Source organism: Oncorhynchus kisutch, unplaced genomic scaffold (genome assembly GCF_002021735.2).
Source record: "Oncorhynchus kisutch isolate 150728-3 unplaced genomic scaffold, Okis_V2 scaffold3489, whole genome shotgun sequence".
NCBI lineage: Eukaryota > Metazoa > Chordata > Actinopteri > Salmoniformes > Salmonidae > Oncorhynchus > Oncorhynchus kisutch.
The window spans coordinates 70,539-90,057 of NW_022265434.1; the positions used below are offsets into that span (position 1 = coordinate 70,539).

Sequence of the window (19,519 nt, forward strand, 5' to 3'; positions counted from 1 at the left end):
AATAAAGTAAATAATTTAAGCAAGAGAAGAAATACTTTCTAATGAACACATTAATAAATTATTGACAGATCAACTTTACTTGAGGTAAACAAAAACAAATGTACATAACAGGACCACATACACTGAATATGGAGGCCAGGTCTGTTTGATGACTCTGGGAAGACTGACCACTGAGAATGTCTGACTCTGATCTCTCCTGTTGGTTTCTGTGGACAAAAAATGAGATTACATCCACTCATCCAGGGAGTGCACACACACACACACACACACACACAGGGAGGGAATGTTGTGTTTGTTTAATATTGTTTTAGGACTTTGGATACATTTCTGCCCTGCTAGACCTTCCCCGGTCAACTGTAAGTGCTGTTATTGTGAAGTGGAAATGTCTAGGAGCATCAACGGCTCAGATGCGAGGCACTATGCATTGGGGCAGGTAGCGTTCAGGTAGCGTTCAGGTAGCGTTCAGGTCGCGTTCAGGTAGCGTTCAGGTAGCGTTCAGGTCGCGTTCAGGTAGCGTTCAGGTAGCGTTCAGGTCGCGTTCAGGTCGCGTTCAGGTAGCGTTCTCCGGTAATCCGCCAAACCCAGATTTATCCCTCGGAATGCCAGAATGTGAAGCGGGATTCATCACTCCAGAGAATGCGTTTCCACTACTCCAGTACAATATTACACTGGTCTTTGTGGTTCAATCTGTGCTTGAAATTCAGTGCTCGTCTGAGGGACCTTACAGATAATTGTACGTGTGGGATACAGATATGAGGTAGTCATTCCAAAATCATGACACTGTTATTGCACACAGAGTGAGTCCGTGCAACATTTTTACTCCTGAACTTATTTAGGCTTTTCATAATAAAGGGGTTGAATACTCTTTGACTCAAGACATTTCAGCTTTTAATTTTTTTTTCAATAGTATGTGGTATTGTGTTCAGGCCAATGCCCCCCCCCCCCCAAAAAAGTTTAAGTTTAATGAATTTTAAATACAGGCTTTAACACAACAAAATGTGGAAAAAGGTCAAGGGGTGTGAATAATTTCTGAAGGCACTGTATATATAGCTACCTAATATTGAAACTAATCTTCGCTAAGCCTCTGACTGGATTCCTTTTTTCCTAAATTGTCATGGTTCCTCCTGTCACAAGAGGGCGGCAGAGACTATCCTGTCCAATTGACTCATTATGATTTCCCTGTTAAAAGAGGTGTGTTTTCTGTTGTCCTTTGCAGAAGCTTGAATTGTTTGCCAATTGTTTTTGTCTCTTGAGTGAGTTTTCGAGACTTAGTGTTAATTTTTTTCCCCATGTTACTGTGATCCTTCAGTTACCGTTTCTCAGTCAAGTATTATTTTATCCTTAACCACTGATTCCTGGTCGGGTCTCTTCTCTGCACCTGGGTCCAACCTCACCATGTCACAGCAAGCTTCTGCCTCCAACATGGACCCAGCAGAGATCACCCAGATCAGGAATGTTGTAACCCACCAAGGAGCACTACTGGGACGGCAGCAAGAACAACTCTTCCAAATATCAGAGACCCTCTGAGCCCTTACCGAATTCCTCCTACCACAGTCTAACCCCAGCCCAGGAGGAGCCGATGCCCAAGTCTCATCGCCCAGTGCTCCAGGCGTTGTCGTAGTTCATCCAGGGAACCTGCACTGGGAACCCAAGATCAGAGCGGTATGACGGCCACCTGGGAGGACGCAAGGGGTTTTTCACCAGATTCAAGCCTTCGTGGACTCTGGGTCCGCGGATAATTTCATTGATCAAGACTTCACCAGTGAATTACAAATCCCTTGCGTGAAATGTCCCTCTGCAGATTCAAGCCCTCGATGGATGCCCCATTTGCTCCATATCAGACCAAGCTCATTCTTCTGCAGGTTGGGGTGAACCACAGAGACTCTTAGTTTTCTTTTGATCACTCACTGCTCCTCTCTACTGTATATAGCCTCTCTACTGTATATAGCCTCTCTACTGTATATAGCCTCTCTACTGTATGTAGCCTCTCTACTGTATATAGCCTCTCTACTGTATATAGCCTCTCTACTGTATGTAGCCTCTCTACTGTATATAGCCTCTCTACTGTATATAGCCTCTCTACTCTATATAGCCTCTCTACTGTATATAGCCTCACTACTGTTATTGCCTCGCTACTCTATATAGCCTCTACTGTATATAGCCTCGCTATTGTATATAGCCTCTCTACTGTATATAGACTCGCTACTGTATACAGCCTCTCTACTGTTATTGCCTCACTACTGTATATAGCCTCTACTGTATATAGCCTCTCTACTGTATATAGCCTCTCTACTGTATATAGCCTCACTACTGGTATTGCCTGGCTACTGTATATAGCCTCTCTACTGTATATAGCCTCTCTATTGTATATAGCCTCACTACTGTTATTGCCTCGCTACTGTATATAGCATCGCTACTGTTATTTCTTCGCTACTGTATATAGCCTCACTACTGTTATTGCCTCGCTACTGTATATAGCATCGCTACTGTATATAGCCTCACTACTGTTATTGCCTCGCTACTGTATATAGCATCGTTACTGTATATAGCCTCACTACTGTATATAGCCTCGCTACTGTATATAGCCCCTCTACTGTTATAGCCTCGCTACTGTATATAGCCTCTCTACTGTATATAGCCTCGCTACTGTATATAGCCTCTCTACTGTATGTAGCCTCTCTACTGTATATAGCCTCTCTACTGTATATAGCCTCTCTACTCTATATAGCCTCTCTACTGTATATAGCCTCACTACTGTTATTGCCTCGCTACTCTATATAGCCTCTACTGTATATAGCCTCGCTATTGTATATAGCCTCTCTACTCTATATAGCCTCTCTACTGTATACAGCCTCATTACTGTTATTGCCTCGCTACTGTATATAGCCTCTCTACTGTATATAGACTCGCTACTGTATACAGCCTCTCTACTGTTATTGCCTCACTACTGTATATAGCCTCTACTGTATATAGCCTCTCTACTGTATATAGCCTCTCTACTGTATATAGCCTCACTACTGGTATTGCCTGGCTACTGTATATAGCCTCTCTACTGTATATAGCCTCTCTATTGTATATAGCCTCACTACTGTTATTGCCTCGCTACTGTATATAGCATCGCTACTGTTATTTCTTCGCCACTGTATATAGCCTCACTACTGTTATTGCCTCGCTACTGTATATAGCATCGCTACTGTATATAGCCTCACTACTGTTATTGCCTCGCTACTGTATATAGCATCGTTACTGTATATAGCCTCACTACTGTATATAGCCTCGCTATTGTATATAGCCTCGCTACTGTATGCAGCCTCGCTACTGTATATAGCCTCTCTACTGTATATAGCCTCGCTACTGTATATAGCCTCTCTACTGTATGTAGCCTCTCTACTGTATATAGCCTCTCTACTGTATATAGCCTCTCTACTGTATATAGCCTCTCTACTGTATATAGCCTCACTACTGTTATTGCCTCGCTACTGTATATAGCATCGCTACTGTATATAGCCTCACTACTGTTATTGCCTCGCTACTGTATATAGCATCGTTACTGTATATAGCCTCACTACTGTATATAGCCTCACTACTGTTATTTCTTCGCTACTGTATATAGCCTCACTACTGTTATTGCCTCGCTACTGTATATAGCATCGCTACTGTATATAGCCTCACTACTGTTATTGCCTCGCTACTGTATATAGCATCGTTACTGTATATAGCCTCACTACTGTATATAGCCTCGCTACTGTATATAGCCCCTCTACTGTTATAGCCTCGCTACTGTATATAGCCTCTCTACTGTATATAGCCTCGCTACTGTATATAGCCTCTCTACTGTATGTAGCCTCTCTACTGTATATAGCCTCTCTACTGTATATAGCCTCTCTACTCTATATAGCCTCTCTACTGTATATAGCCTCACTACTGTTATTGCCTCGCTACTCTATATAGCCTCTACTGTATATAGCCTCGCTATTGTATATAGCCTCTCTACTCTATATAGCCTCTCTACTGTATACAGCCTCATTACTGTTATTGCCTCGCTACTGTATATAGCCTCTCTACTGTATATAGACTCGCTACTGTATACAGCCTCTCTACTGTTATTGCCTCACTACTGTATATAGCCTCTACTGTATATAGCCTCTCTACTGTATATAGCCTCTCTACTGTATATAGCCTCACTACTGGTATTGCCTGGCTACTGTATATAGCCTCTCTACTGTATATAGCCTCTCTATTGTATATAGCCTCACTACTGTTATTGCCTCGCTACTGTATATAGCATCGCTACTGTTATTTCTTCGCCACTGTATATAGCCTCACTACTGTTATTGCCTCGCTACTGTATATAGCATCGCTACTGTATATAGCCTCACTACTGTTATTGCCTCGCTACTGTATATAGCATCGTTACTGTATATAGCCTCACTACTGTATATAGCCTCGCTATTGTATATAGCCTCGCTACTGTATGCAGCCTCGCTACTGTATATAGCCTCTCTACTGTATATAGCCTCGCTACTGTATATAGCCTCTCTACTGTATGTAGCCTCTCTACTGTATATAGCCTCTCTACTGTATATAGCCTCTCTACTGTATATAGCCTCTCTACTGTATATAGCCTCACTACTGTTATTGCCTCGCTACTCTATATAGCCTCTACTGTATATAGCCTCGCTATTGTATATAGCCTCTCTACTCTATATAGCCTCTCTACTGTATACAGCCTCATTACTGTTATTGCCTCGCTACTGTATATAGCCTCACTACTGGTATTGCCTCGCTACTGTATATAGCCTCTCTACTGTATATAGCCTCTCTACTGTATATAGCCTCTCTACTGTATATAGCCTCTCTACTGTATATATCCTCTCTACTGTATATAGCCTCTCTACTGTATATAGACTCTCTACTGTATATAGCCTCTCTACTGTATATAGCCTCTCTACTGTTATTTTCACAGTCTTTTTACTGTTCTTTTTATTTTTTATTTCCTTACTTATCTATTGTTTACCTAATACCTATTTTTTAACTTAAAAATTACACTGTTGGTTAGGGCTTGTAATTAATTATTTCACTGTAAGGCTGTTAGGTCTACAGCTGTTGTATTCAGCATGTCACTGTTAGGTCTACACCTGTTGTATTCAGCATGTCACTGTTAGGTCTACACCTGTTGTATTCAGCTTGTCACTGTTAGGTCTACACCTGTTGTATTCAGCATGTCACTGTTAGGTCTACACCTGTTGTATTCAGCATGTCACTGTTAGGTCTACACCTGTTGTATTCAGCATGTCACTGTTAGGTCTACAGCTGTTGTATTCAGCATGTCACTGTTAGGTCTACACCTGTTGTATTCAGCTTGTCACTGTTAGGTCTACACCTGTTGTATTCAGCTTGTCACTAAGGTCTACACCTGTTGTATTCAGCATGTCACTGTTAGGTCTACACCTGTTGTATTCAGCATGTCACTGTTAGGTCTACAGCTGTTGTATTCAGCATGTCACTGTTAGGTCTACACCTGTTGTATTCAGCTTGTCACTGTTAGGTCTACACCTGTTGTATTCAGCTTGTCACTAAGGTCTACACCTGTTGTATTCAGCATGTCACTGTTAGGTCTACACCTGTTGTATTCAGCATGTCACTGTTAGGTCTACAGCTGTTGTATTCAGCATGTCACTGTTAGGTCTACACCTGTTGTATTCAGCTTGTCACTAAGGTCTACACCTGTTGTATTCAGCATGTCACTGTTAGGTCTACACCTGTTGTATTCAGCATGTCACTGTTAGGTCTACACCTGTTGTATTCAGCATGTCACTGTTAGGTCTACACCTGTTGTATTCAGCATGTCACTGTTAGGTCTACACCTGTTGTATTCAGCATGTCACTGTTAGGTCTACACCTGTTGTATTCAGCATGTCACTGTTAGGTCTACACCTGTTGTATTCAGCATGTCACTGTTATGTCTACACCTGTTGTATTCAGCATGTCACTGTTAGGTCTACACCTGTTGTATTCAGCATGTCACTGTTAGGTCTACACCTGTTGTATTCAGCATGTCACTGTTAGGTCTACACCTGTTGTATTCAGCATGTCACTGTTATGTCTACACCTGTTGTATTCAGCATGTCACTGTTAGGTCTACACCTGTTGTATTCAGCATGTCACTGTTAGGTCTACACCTGTTGTATTCAGCATGTCACTGTTAGGTCTACACCTGTTGTATTCAGCATGTCACTGTTAGGTCTACACCTGTTGTATTCAGCATGTCACTGTTAGGTCTACACCTGTTGTATTCAGCATGTCACTAAGGTCTACACCTGTTGTATTCAGCATGTCACTAAGGTCTACACCTGTTGTATTCAGCATGTCACTAAGGTCTACACCTGTTGTATTCAGCATGTCACTAAGGTCTACACCTGTTGTATTCAGCATGTCACTAAGGTCTACACCTGTTGTATTCGGCGCACGTGACAAATAAACTTTGATTTGAACATGTATTTGTGTTTGTTGTCTCTTCTCCATGGTAACTGTCAATAATAATAATAATAATCTAATGAGTCACTGTTTGTCATTCACTTACACACACAGACACACCCAGGGAGGGAATGTTGTGTATGTTTAATATTGTTTTAGGACTATGAAAATTGAAAAATGATCAGTCTATGGATTATGAACCCCCCCCCCCCCCCAAAAAAAATGGGAAAATGGGAGAGGATAAATGACTAGAGACAGTGTTGTTTAACTCACTGACCATCACCCATGAGTTTTTCTTACCTTTGTTCAGTAGAAAAATATATAGGATGATCCATAGACTTGTCACTCTTCATGGACACACAGCTGGGTACAGGGGAGGCTGGTCTCTCCTGCTTGATTGGGCTTCAACATAACAGAGACAAACATTACATCTCTCATCTACTCTGAGTGCAGATGAGGAAACATAAGAAGAGGTTATTTCCACAACGCTATATATTAGTTTTCAGAAATGTTGGTAAATTAGCTTTTATACCTTAAAGATTGGTGTGTTTTAAAAAAAAATTATCATGGCATGGGGTTGTTCAATGACAGACATGTATCACTTGATGGTTTTATTTCAGAAAGACAAATAATCATGTTTTTTATATGCTATATATCCACCCCACGCAGTCAAATGTTATGAATTTGTGTTTGTATTTGTATATACTATGGTTCCCCATTAGCTGCTGCCAATGCAGCAGCTACTCGTCCTGTGTGCCCTCAGGACCCTACTCTACCACTACCACATGTCTGTCACACACTGATCTGTTTCACCTGTCTTTGTGCTTGTCTCCGCCCCACTCCAGGTGTCGCCCATCTTCCTCATTATCCCCAGTGTATTTATACCTGTGTTCTCTGTCTGTTGCCAGTTCGTCTTGTCTTGTCAAGCTTACCAGCGTGTTTTTCTGTGCTCCTGTTTTCCTAGTCTCTGTTTTTCTAGCCCTCCCCGTTCTGCCTGCCTTGACCTCAAGCCTGCCTGCCCCCACTGTACCTGTCGGACTCGTCCCTGATAATTAATTAACTTCTGCCTGTCCCCGACCTGCCCATTGGCTGTCCCTTGTATTTCAATAAATATCATAGACTGTAACCATCTGCCTCCTGTGTCTGCATCTGGGTCTCGCCCTGTGTCGTCTAAAGGAGTTAATCCATGTGTATGTGTGTGTATAGTCCATATGTTATCGTGTGTGTGTGTATAGTCCATATGTTATCGTGTGTGTGTGTGTATGTGTGTATAGTCCATATGTTATCGTGTGTGTGTGTATAGTCCATATGTTATCGTGTGTGTGTGTATAGTCCATATGTTATCGTGTGTGTGTGTATAGTCCATATGTTATCGTGTGTGTGTGTATAGTCCATATGTTATCGTGTGTGTGTGTATAGTCCATATGTTATCGTGTGTGTGTGTATAGTCCATATGTTATCGTGTGTGTGTGTATAGTCCATATGTTATCGTGTGTGTGTGTATAGTCCATATGTTATCGTGTGTGTGTGTATAGTCCATATGTTATCGTGTGTGTGTGTATAGTCCATATGTTATCGTGTGTGTGTGTATAGTCCATATGTTATCGTGTGTGTGTGTATAGTCCATATGTTATCGTGTGTGTGTGTATAGTCCATATGTTATCGTGTGTGTGTGTATAGTCCATATGTTATCGTGTGTGTGTGTATAGTCCATATGTTATCGTGTGTGTGTGTATAGTCCATATGTTATCGTGTGTGTGTGTATAGTCCATATGTTATCGTGTGTGTGTGTATAGTCCATATGTTATCGTGTGTGTGTGTATAGTCCATATGTTATCGTGTGTGTGTGTATAGTCCATATGTTATCGTGTGTGTGTGTGTATAGTCCATATGTTATCGTGTGTGTGTGTATAGTCCATATGTTATCGTGTGTGTGTGTGTATAGTCCATATGTTATCGTGTGTGTGTGTATAGTCCATATGTTATCGTGTGTGTGTGTATAGTCCATATGTTATCGTGTGTGTGTGTATAGTCCATATGTTATCGTGTGTGTGTGTATAGTCCATATGTTATCGTGTGTGTGTGTGTATAGTCCATATGTTATCGTGTGTGTGTGTATAGTCCATATGTTATCGTGTGTGTGTGTATAGTCCATATGTTATCGTGTGTGTGTGTATAGTCCATATGTTATCGTGTGTGTGTGTGTATAGTCCATATGTTATCGTGTGTGTGTGTGTATAGTCCATATGTTATCGTGTGTGTGTGTATAGTCCATATGTTATCGTGTGTGTGTGTGTATAGTCCATATGTTATCGTGTGTGTGTGTATAGTCCATATGTTATCGTGTGTGTGTGTATAGTCCATATGTTATCGTGTGTGTGTGTGTGTGTGTGTGTATAGTCCATATGTTATCGTGTGTGTGTGTATAGTCCATATGTTATCGTGTGTGTGTGTATAGTCCATATGTTATCGTGTGTGTGTGTATAGTCCATATGTTATCGTGTGTGTGTGTATAGTCCATATGTTATCGTGTGTGTGTGTATAGTCCATATGTTATCGTGTGTGTGTGTATAGTCCATATGTTATCGTGTGTGTGTGTGTGTGTGTGTGTCTGTGCCTATGTTTGTGTTGCTTCACAGTCCCTGCTGTTCCATAAGGTGTTTTTTATCTGTTTTTTTTCATCTAATTGTACTGCTTGCCTCAGTTACCTGATGTGGAATAGAGTTCCATGTATCCAAGGCTCTATGTAGTACTGTGCGCTTCCCATAGTCTGTTCTGGACTTGGGGACTGTGAAGAGACCTCTGTGGCATGTCTTGTGGGGTATGCATGGGTTACCAAGCTGTGTGCCAGTAGTTTAGACAGACAGCTAGGCGCTTTCAACATGTCAATACCTCTAATAATTACAAGTAGTGGTGAAGTTAATCTCTCCTCCACTTTCAGCCAGGAGAGATTGACATGCCTAATATTAATATTAGCTCTCTGTGTACATCCAAGGGCCAGCCGTGCTGCCCTGTTCTGAGCCAATTGCAATTTTCCTAAATCCTTTTTTATGGCACCTGACCACACGACTGAACAGTAGTCGAGGTGCGACAAAACTAGGGCCTGTAGGACCTGCCTTGTTGATAGGGTTGTTGAGAACGCAGAACATCGCTTTATTATGGACAGACTTCTCCCCCTCTTCGCTATTACTGTATCGATATGTTTTGACCATGACAGTTTATAATCCAGGGTTACTCCAAGCAGTTTATCTCAATTTGCTCAATTTCCACATTATTTATTACAAGATTTTGTTGAATGTTTTGTCCCAAATACAATGCTTTTAGTTTTAGAAATATTTAGGGCTAACTTTTTCCTTGGCACCCACTCTGAAACTAACTGCAGCTCTTTGTTAAATGTTGCAGTGATTTCAGTTGCTGTAGTAGCTGATGTGTCATCCTCGTACATATACACTCTGGTTTTGCTTAGTCAGTGGCATGTCATTAGTCAAATTTGAAAAAAGCAAGTGGCTTTAACAGCTACGCTGGGGAATTTCTGATTCTACCTGGATTATACCAAGATGGCGTAGCATTAAGTCGTCCTGTCCTGTCGTGTCCCTGTATTTATCGTTTCTTTTTCGTTTTTTACATATTTTTACATATTTTCTCCACATATCTCTTTGAAAACATTTTGCTAAACCCTAAGCTTCCAAATACTCTCCTGCAACCCGACTCACCCAATGTAGCTATTTTTCCTAAATTCCTAAAGTATTTATATTTACTTCGGGACCCCTCAACTGAAGCTAGCCAGCTAACCAGCGGGTATGCTAGCGGTCTTCAGCTAACAGGTCATCAGCTAACCTGTAGTTCGGAAAGCTCTCGCCTGTTCGTACAACGCGACTCTAACCAGAGCATAACGGACCTATTTATTTTTCATCCCCGGATTCATCCCCGGATTCCCACCGCAAACAGAACATCTTTCAGCTGGATTTTTCAGCAACTAGCTATCTAGCTAAACCGCAACCCCGGATTACTCCTGGCTAGCGTTTCCACCCACTTAGCTTGAAGCTAGCCCGGCCGTAGCACCTGTGCTACCACCGTAGCATACTCCTGAGCTACAATACCCGGGCCCACGACCGGTCTATCGATGTCATCGCATGAAGAGGAATAAACAGACTCACCCCATCGCGACGTCCCCCAAAGGCTAACTCTCTAGCCCTCACTATCTCCCTGCTTGCTAATTCGGCCTGCTAACTGCTAGCTTGTCCAGCTCCGGTCCGCTAACTGCTACCTTGTCTAGCCCGGGCCTACAAACTGTTAGCTTGTTAGCACAGGCCTGCTAACCGCCTGAATCGCCGCGTCCCAAACGCTCACCGGACCCATATTTACTTTCTCTCTTTTGACTTTTAATTTGTTTATACCTTCCGGAAACCTGCCTCACCCAATGTGATACGGAATCGCTATTATTTTTTTATTTTTAGAACACACTCAAGAACCTCCAGAAGCTAACCAGCTAACTAGCTACAAGCTATTTAGTCATTGTTAGTTTTTTTTTTACCTGGATAACACTCGCCAGTCCAGCTTCCCTGCCCCATCCACCGCTGCCCCCTGGACACTGATCTCTTGGCTACATAGCTGATGCACGCTGGACTGTCCATTAATCACGGTACTCCATTCTGCTTGTTTGTTTTATCTGTTGGCCCCGTTGCCTAGTCTACGCCATTTTACCTGCTGTTGTTGTGCTAGCTGATTAGCTGTTGTCTCACCTACTGTTTAGCTAGCTTTCCCAATTCAACACCTGTGATTACTGCATGCCTCGCTGTATGTTTCTCTCAAATGTCAATATGCCTTGTATACTGTTGTTCAGGTTAGTTATCATTGTTTTAGTTCACAATGGAGCCCCTAGTTCCACTCTTCATGCCCCTGATAACTCCTTTGTCCCACCTCCCACACATGCGGTGACCTCACCCATTACTACCAGCATGTCCAGAGATACAACCTCTCTCATCATCACCCAGTGCCTGGGCTTACCTCCGCTGTACCCGCACCCCACCATACCCCTGTCTGCGCATTATGCCCTGAATATATTCTACCATGCCCAGAAACCTGCTCCTCTTATTCTCTGTCCCCAACGCTCTAGGCGACCAGTTTTGATAGCCTTTAGCCGCACCCTCATACTACTCCTTCTCTGTTCCGCGGGTGATGTGGAGGTAAACCCAGGCCCTGCATGTCCCCAGGCACCCTCATTTGTTGACTTCTGTGATCGAAAAAGCCTTGGTTTCATGCATGTCAACATCAGAAGCCTCCTCCCTAAGTTTGTTTTACTCACTGCTTTAGCACACTCTGCTAACCCGGATGTCCTTGCTCCTGGCTCAGGAAGGCCACCAAAAATTCAGAGATTTCCATACCCAACTATAACATCTTCCGTCAAGATAGAACTGCCAAAGGGGGAGGAGTTGCAGTTTACTGCAGAGATAGCCTGCAAAGTAATGTCATACTTTCCAGGTCCATACCCAAACAGTTCGAACTACTAATTTTGAAAATTACTCTCTCCAGAAATAAGTCTCTCAAGGTTGCCGCCTCCTACCGACCCCCCTCAGCTCCCAGCTGTGCCCTGGACACCATTTGTGAATTGATCGCCCCCCATCTAGCTTCAGAGTTTGTTCTGTTAGGTGACCTAAACTGGGATATGCTTAACACCCCGCCAGTCCTACAATCTAAGCTAGATGCCCTCAATCTCACACAAATCATCAAGGAACCCACCAGGTACAACCCTAACTCTGTAAACAAGGGCACCCTCATAGACGTCATCCTGACCAACTGGCCCTCCAAATACCCCTCCGCTGTCTTCAACCAGGATCTCAGCGATCACTGCCTCATTGCCTGTATCCGCTACGGAGCCGCAGTCAAACGACCACCCCTCATCACTGTCAAACGCTCCCTAAAACACTTCTGTGAGCAGGCCTTTCTAATCGACCTGGCCCGGGTATCCTGGAAGGACATTGACCTCATCCCGTCAGTTAAGGATGCCTGGTCATTCTTTAAAAGCAACTTCCTCACCATTTTACATAAGCAAATCCGTTCAAAAAATGCAGAACTAAGAACAGATACAGCCCTTGGTTCACCCCAGACCTGACGGCCCTCGACCAGCACAAAAACATCCTGTGGCGGACTGCAATAGCATCGAATAGTCCCCGTGATATGCAACTGTTCAGGGAAGTCCGGAACCAATACACGCAGTCAGTCAGGAAAGCTAAGGCCAGCTTCTTCAGGCAGAAGTTTGCATCCTGTAGCTCCAACTCCAAAAAGTTCTGGGACACCGTGAAGTCCATGGAGAACAAGAGCACCTCCTCCCAGCTGCCCACTGCACTGAGGCTAGGTAACACGGTCACCACTGATAAATCCATGATTATCGAAAACTTCAATAAGCATTTCTCAACGGCTGGCCATGCCTTCCGCCTGGCTACTTCAACCTCGGCCAACAGCTCCGCCCCCCCCGCAGCTCCTCGCCCAAGCCTCTCCAGGTTCTCCTTTAACCAAATCCAGATAGCAGATGTTCTGAAAGAGCTGCAAAACCTGGACCCGTACAAATCAGCTGGGCTTGACAATCTGGACCCTCTATTTCTGAAACTATCTGCCACCATTGTCGCAACCCCCTATTACCAGCCTGTTCAACCTCTCTTTCATCTCGTCTGAGATCCCCAAGGATTGGAAAGCTGCCGCAGTCATCCCCCTCTTCAAAGGGGGAGACACCCTGGACCCAAACTGTTACAGACCTATATCCATCCTGCCCTGCCTATCTAAGGTCTTCGAAAGCCAAGTCAACAAACAGGTCACTGACCATCTCAAATCCCACCGTACCTTCTCCGCTGTGCAATCTGGTTTCCGAGCCGGTCATGGGTGCACCTCAGCCACACTCAAGGTACTCAACGATATCATAACCGCCATCGATAAAAGACAGTACTGTGCAGCCGTCTTTATCGACCTTGCCAAGGCCTTCGACTCTGTCAATCACCATATTCTTATCGGCAGACTCAGGAGCCTCGGTTTTTCGGATGACTGCCTTGCCTGGTTCACCAATTACTTTGCAGACAGAGTTCAGTGCGTCAAATCGGAGGGCATGCTGTCTGGTCCTCTGGCAGTCTCTATGGGGGTGCCACAGGGTTAAATTCTCGGGCCGACTCTTTTCTCTGTGTATATCAATGATGTTGCTCTTGCTGCGGGCGATTCCCTGATCCACCTCTACGCAGACGACACCATTCTATATACTTTCGGCCCGTCTTTGGACACTGTGCTATCTAACCTCCAAACAAGCTTCAATGCTATACAACACTCCTTCCGTGGCCTCCAACTGCTCTTAAACGCTAGTAAAACCAAATGCATGCTTTTCAACCGGTCGCTGCCTGCACCCGCATGCCCGACTAGCATCACCACCCTGGATGGTTCTGACCTAGAATATGTGGACGTCTATAAGTACCTAGGTGTCTGGCTAGACTGCAAACTCTCCTTCCAGACTCATATCAAACATCTCCAATCGAAAATCAAATCAAGAGTCAGCTTTCTATTCCGCAACAAAGCCTCCTTCACTCACGCCGCCAAGCTTACCCTAGTAAAACTGACTATCCTACCGATCCTCGACTTCGGCGATGTCATCTACAAAATGGCTTCCAACACTCTACTCAGCAAACTGGATGCAGTTTATCACAGTGCCATCCGTTTTGTCACTAAAGCACCTTATACCACCCACCACTGCGACTTGTATGCCCTAGTCGGCTGGCCCTCGCTACATATTCGTCGCCAGACCCACTGGCTCCAGGTCATCTACAAGTCCATGCTAGGTAAAGCTCCGCCTTATCTCAGCTCACTGGTCACGATGGCAACACCCATCCGTAGCACGCGCTCCAGCAGGTGTATCTCACTGATCATCCCTAAAGCCAACACCTCATTTGGCCGCCTTTCGTTCCAGTACTCTGCTGCCTGTGACTGGAACGAATTGCAAAAATCGCTGAAGTTGGAGACTTTTATCTCCCTCACCAACTTCAAACATCAGCTATCTGAGCAGCTAACCGATCGCTGCAGCTGTACATAGTCTATTGGTAAATAGCCCACCCTTTTTCACCTACCTCATCCCCATACTGTTTTTATTTATTTACTTTTCTGCTCTTTTGCACACCAATATCTCTACCTGTACATGACCATCTGATCATTCATCACTCCAGTGTTAATCTGCAAAATTGTAATTATTTGCCTACCTCCTCATGCCTTTTGCACACATTGTATATAGACTCCCCCTTTGTTTTCTACTGTGTTATTGACTTGTTAATTGTTTACTCCATGTGTAACTCTTTGTTATCTGCTCACACTGCTATGCTTTATCTTGGCCAGGTCGCAGTTGCAAATGAGAACTTGTTCTCAACTAGCCTACCTGGTTAAATAAAGGTTAAATAAAAAAATAAAAAAATATATATATATTTGAGAGGCGTCCATTAAAGAACACCCTCTGTGTTCTGTTAGACAAGTAACCCTTTATCCACATTATAGCAGGGGGTGTAAAGCCATAACACATATGTTTTTCCAGCAGCAGACTATGATCGATAATGTCAAAAGCCACACTGAAGTCTAACAAGACAGCCCCACAATAATTTTCTCATCAATTTCTCTCAGCCAATCATCAGTCATTTGTGTAAGTGCTGTGCTTGTTGAGTGTACTTCCCTATAAGCATGCTGAAAGTCTGTTGTCAATTTGTTTATTGTGAAATAGCATTGTATCTGGTCAAACTGCAATTTTTTCCAGAAGTTTACTTAGGTTTGGTAACAGGCTGATTGGTTGGTTATTTGAGCCAGTAAAGGGAGCTTTACTATTCTTGGGTAGCGGAATGACTTAACCTTCCCTCCAGGCCTGAGGACACATGCTCTCTAGTAGGCTTAAATTGAAGATGTGGCAAATAGGAGAGGCAATATCATCTACTATTATCCTGTCATTTTCTAACCAGATTGTCAGACCCCGGTGGCTTGTCATTGTTGATAGACAATAATTTATTCACTTCTTCCACACTGATTTTATGGAATTCTAAAGTACAATTCTTGTCTGTCATAATTTGGTCCGATATACTTGGATGTGTCGTGTCAGTGTTTGTTGCTGATATGTCATCCCTTAGTTCTCTTATCTTGCCAATGAAAAAGTCATTAAAGTAGTTGGCAAAATCTGTGGGGTTTATGATGAATGAGCCATCTGATTCAATGAATGATGGAGCCAATTTGGGGGTTTCCCCCCCTAAATGTCATTTAGTGCCCACAAGCTTTTTACAATCATTCTTTATATAAATTATTGTTTTATTTTGTTTCGTCACGATTTCTTAATTTGATGTACGTTTTCAAATCAGTTGGGCTGCCAGACTAATTTGCCATACCATTTGCCTCATCCCTCTCAACCCTCTCATCCCTCTCATCCCTCTGAACCATACAATTTTTCAAATCCTCAACAATCCAAGGGGATTTAACAGATTTTACAGTCATTTTCTTAATGGGGGCATGCTTATTAGTAATTGGAATAAGCAATTTCATAAATGTGTCAAGTGCAGCATCTGGTTGCTGCTCATTACACACCACAGACCAACAAATGTTCTTTACATCAACATATGAATCACTACAAAATGTATTGTATTCACTATATTAGGACCAGCCTTTGGAACTGTGGTTTTCCTAGATATGGCTATTATATTGTAATCACTACATCCTATGGATTTAGACACTACTTTAAAGCAAATATCAGCAGTGTTAGTAAAGATGTGATCAATACATGTTGATGATTTGATTCCTGTGCTGTTTGTAACGACCCTGGTAGGTTGACTGATAACCAGGTTGCAGGCACTGCAACTACATTTTTAATAAAGAACCGTATAAATTATACATTTGTGACATCAATATTGATTTGATACAGTAGTATGAGATCTGTATGTAAAACATTTGACATTTTAGCAAACTTAAGTTGATCACAGATTGATTGTCTGGGGCCCAGTTAACCTCCCCTTTCATGTAAAAAAAAAGTCATGACCATCATGCTTTTAGGGAAAGAGGATCCTTTTTAAAATGTATTAAACTGCACATTTGACCAATTCTAGTCCCCTTACATAGGGGGTCCGGGGTCCTCCCCAGGAATTGTTTTATGTAGATGGTTGAGAAGCTCTACTCCAAAATGAATGAAAATAAAATGATGCGGTCACCACTTAAAATATCATTTCCATCTCCCGAAATGAGTCCAATAACATATTGCTAAAAAAGTATGTTAAACGATTGCATCATATTGTACCATTTAACCTGTATAGATGGTATATTATCAGACGTTAAATGATTTGATCATATTGTACCATATAACCTGTATAGATGGTATATTATCAGATATTAAATGATTTGATCATATTCTACCACCTGTATAGATGGTATATTATCAGATATTAAATGATTTTATCATATTGTACCACCTGTATAGATGGTATATTATCAGATATTAAATGATTGTATCATATTGTACCATATAACCTGTATAGATGGTATATTATCAGATGTTAAATGATTTTATCATATTGTACCACGAAAAATCCAAACAGTATCCCTAAAGTTCGTAGAAACATATCAATCGATTTTTATAATCAATCATTGGGTTCTTTTTAGCCTAAATAATCGATAATATTTCAACCGGACAATAACGTCAATATAAAAGGTAAACAAGAAAGGCACGCTCTCGGTCGTGTGCATGAAAAAGCTCTGTGACACTGTCGGGTCCAGTCATTCAGACTGGTCTTACTCCCTCATTTTTCAGATTACAAGTCTGAATGAAAAAGGAAACCTTACACTGCTCTTGATAGTATCACTGATATTTAATAAGCTTACGTATCGGCCTCACAGCCTTCGTCAGAGCTTTTGTGAATTTTTTTAAATATACACCCCGTCGCTATCGGCTCCAGACTGGGGATAGTCGCTGGAGGCTCCGGACTGGGGACCGTCGTTGGAGGCTCTGGACTGGGGACCGTCGTTGGAGGCTCTGGACTGGGGACCGTCATGGGAATCTTCGCTGGATGCTCCTTTCCTTGGATCGTCACTGCAGGCTTCGGGCCATGGATCATCACTGGAGGCTTCGGGCCATGGATCATCACTGGAGGCTTCGGGCCATGGATCATCACTGCAGGCTTCGGGCCATGGATCATCACTGGAGGCTTCGGGCCATGGATCATCACTGGAGGCTTCGGGCCATGGATCATCACTGGAGGCTTCGGGCCATGGATCATCACTGGAGGCTTCGGGCCATGGATCATCACTGGAGGCTTCGGGCCATGGATCATCCCTAGAGGCTTCGTACGTGGAGCCGGAACAAGTCTCACCGGACTGAGGAGACGTACTGGAAGCCTGCTGCGAGGAGCTGCCACAAGGCTTACCAGACTGGGGAGACATAATGGAGGCCTGGTACGTGGAGCCGGAACAGGTCTCACCGAACTGAGGAGATGTACTGGATGCCTGGTGCGTGGAGTTGCCACAGGGCTTACCAGGCTGGGGAGACATAATGGAGGCCTGGTACATGGAGTCGGAAATGGTCACACCGGACTGGGGAGATGCACTGGAAGCCTGGTGCGGGGAGCAGGCACCGGATACACTGGGCCATGGAGGCGCACGGGAGGTCTCGAGCGTAGAGCTAGATGCATCCTGGCTGGATGCTTACTTCCGCCCGGCACATGCGGGGCGCTGACACAGAGCGCATCACTGCATAACACGGTGCCTGACTGGTCACATGCTCCCCACGGTAAGCATGGGGAGTTGGCTCAGGTCTGACCCCTGACTCCACCAATCTCCCCGTGTGCCCTTCCCCCATTTCTTTTGGGGAGCTGCCTCTATAGCTTCCTTCCTTGCCGTGACTCCTGGTCTTGCCGCCGTTCCTCCCTCGCTGCTTCCGCCTGTTTCCACGGCAGGCTCTCATGTCCTGCCACTACCTCCTCCCATGTCCATGATGTCCTCCACTCCGGGGCACGCTGCTTGGTCCGTTGGTGGTGGGATCTTCTGTAACGTTTGTTGTGTTGTTAATGTTTTTTTTGCTGGTTCACATTTAAATAAAGTATGATGAACCCAAATCATGCTGCACCTTGGTCTACCCTTAATGACCAACGTTACAGATAGCCCGGTTAGACAATGTGCGGGAGCACTGGTTGGTCGGGCCAATTGAGATAGTATGTACATGAATGTATAGTTAAATGAGACTATGCATATATGATAAACAGAGAGTAGCAGCAGCGAAAAGAGAGGGGTTGCGGGGGGTGGGGGTGGGGGCTCACAATGCAAATACTCAGGGTAGCCATTTCGAATCAAATCAAATGTATTTGTCACATACACATGGTTAGCAGATGTTAATGCACAACGAAGAGCTGCTGGCAAAACGCACGAAAGTGCTGTTTGAATGAATGTTTACGTGCCTTCTTCTGCCTGCCACCGCTCAGTCAGATACTTAGATACTTGTATGCTTGAATGCTCAGTCAGATTATATGCAATTCAGGACACGTTAGATAATATCTAGTTATATCATCAACCATGTGTAGTTAACTAGTGATTATGATTGTTTTTTATAAGATAAGTTTAATGCTAGCTAGCAACTTACCTTGGCTTACTGCATTCGTGTAACAGGCAGTCTCCTTGTGGAGTGCAACGAGAGAGAGGCAGGTCGTTATTGCGTTGGACTAGTTAACTGTTTGGTTGCAAGATTGAATCCCCCGAGCTGACAAGGTGAAAATCTGTCGTTCTGCCCCTGAACAGGCAGTTAACCCACTGTTCCTAGGCCGTCATTGAAAATAAGAATGTGTTCTTAACTGACTTGCCTGGTTAAATAAAGGTATACCAAAAAAAATATTTAAAAAATCGTCAAATTGGCGCCCAAAAATACAGATTTCCGATTGTTATGAAAAATTGAAATCGGCCCTAATTAATCGGCCATTCCAATGAATCGGTCGACCTCTAGTGTGTAAGTACAGTCACTGTGGTGACAACGTCCTCGATGCACTTATTGATAAAGCCAGTGACTGATGTG

The 19,519-nt window shown here is 43.5% G+C and overlaps 1 protein-coding gene across 1 annotated transcript in view; it reads right to left on the reverse strand.

The window, feature by feature from the left end:
- LOC109876334 (NACHT, LRR and PYD domains-containing protein 12-like) overlaps positions 1-19,519 on the reverse strand; it is a 111,888-nt gene that overhangs the window by 65,871 nt on the left and 26,498 nt on the right. The gene's annotated exons all lie outside the window — the stretch shown is intronic.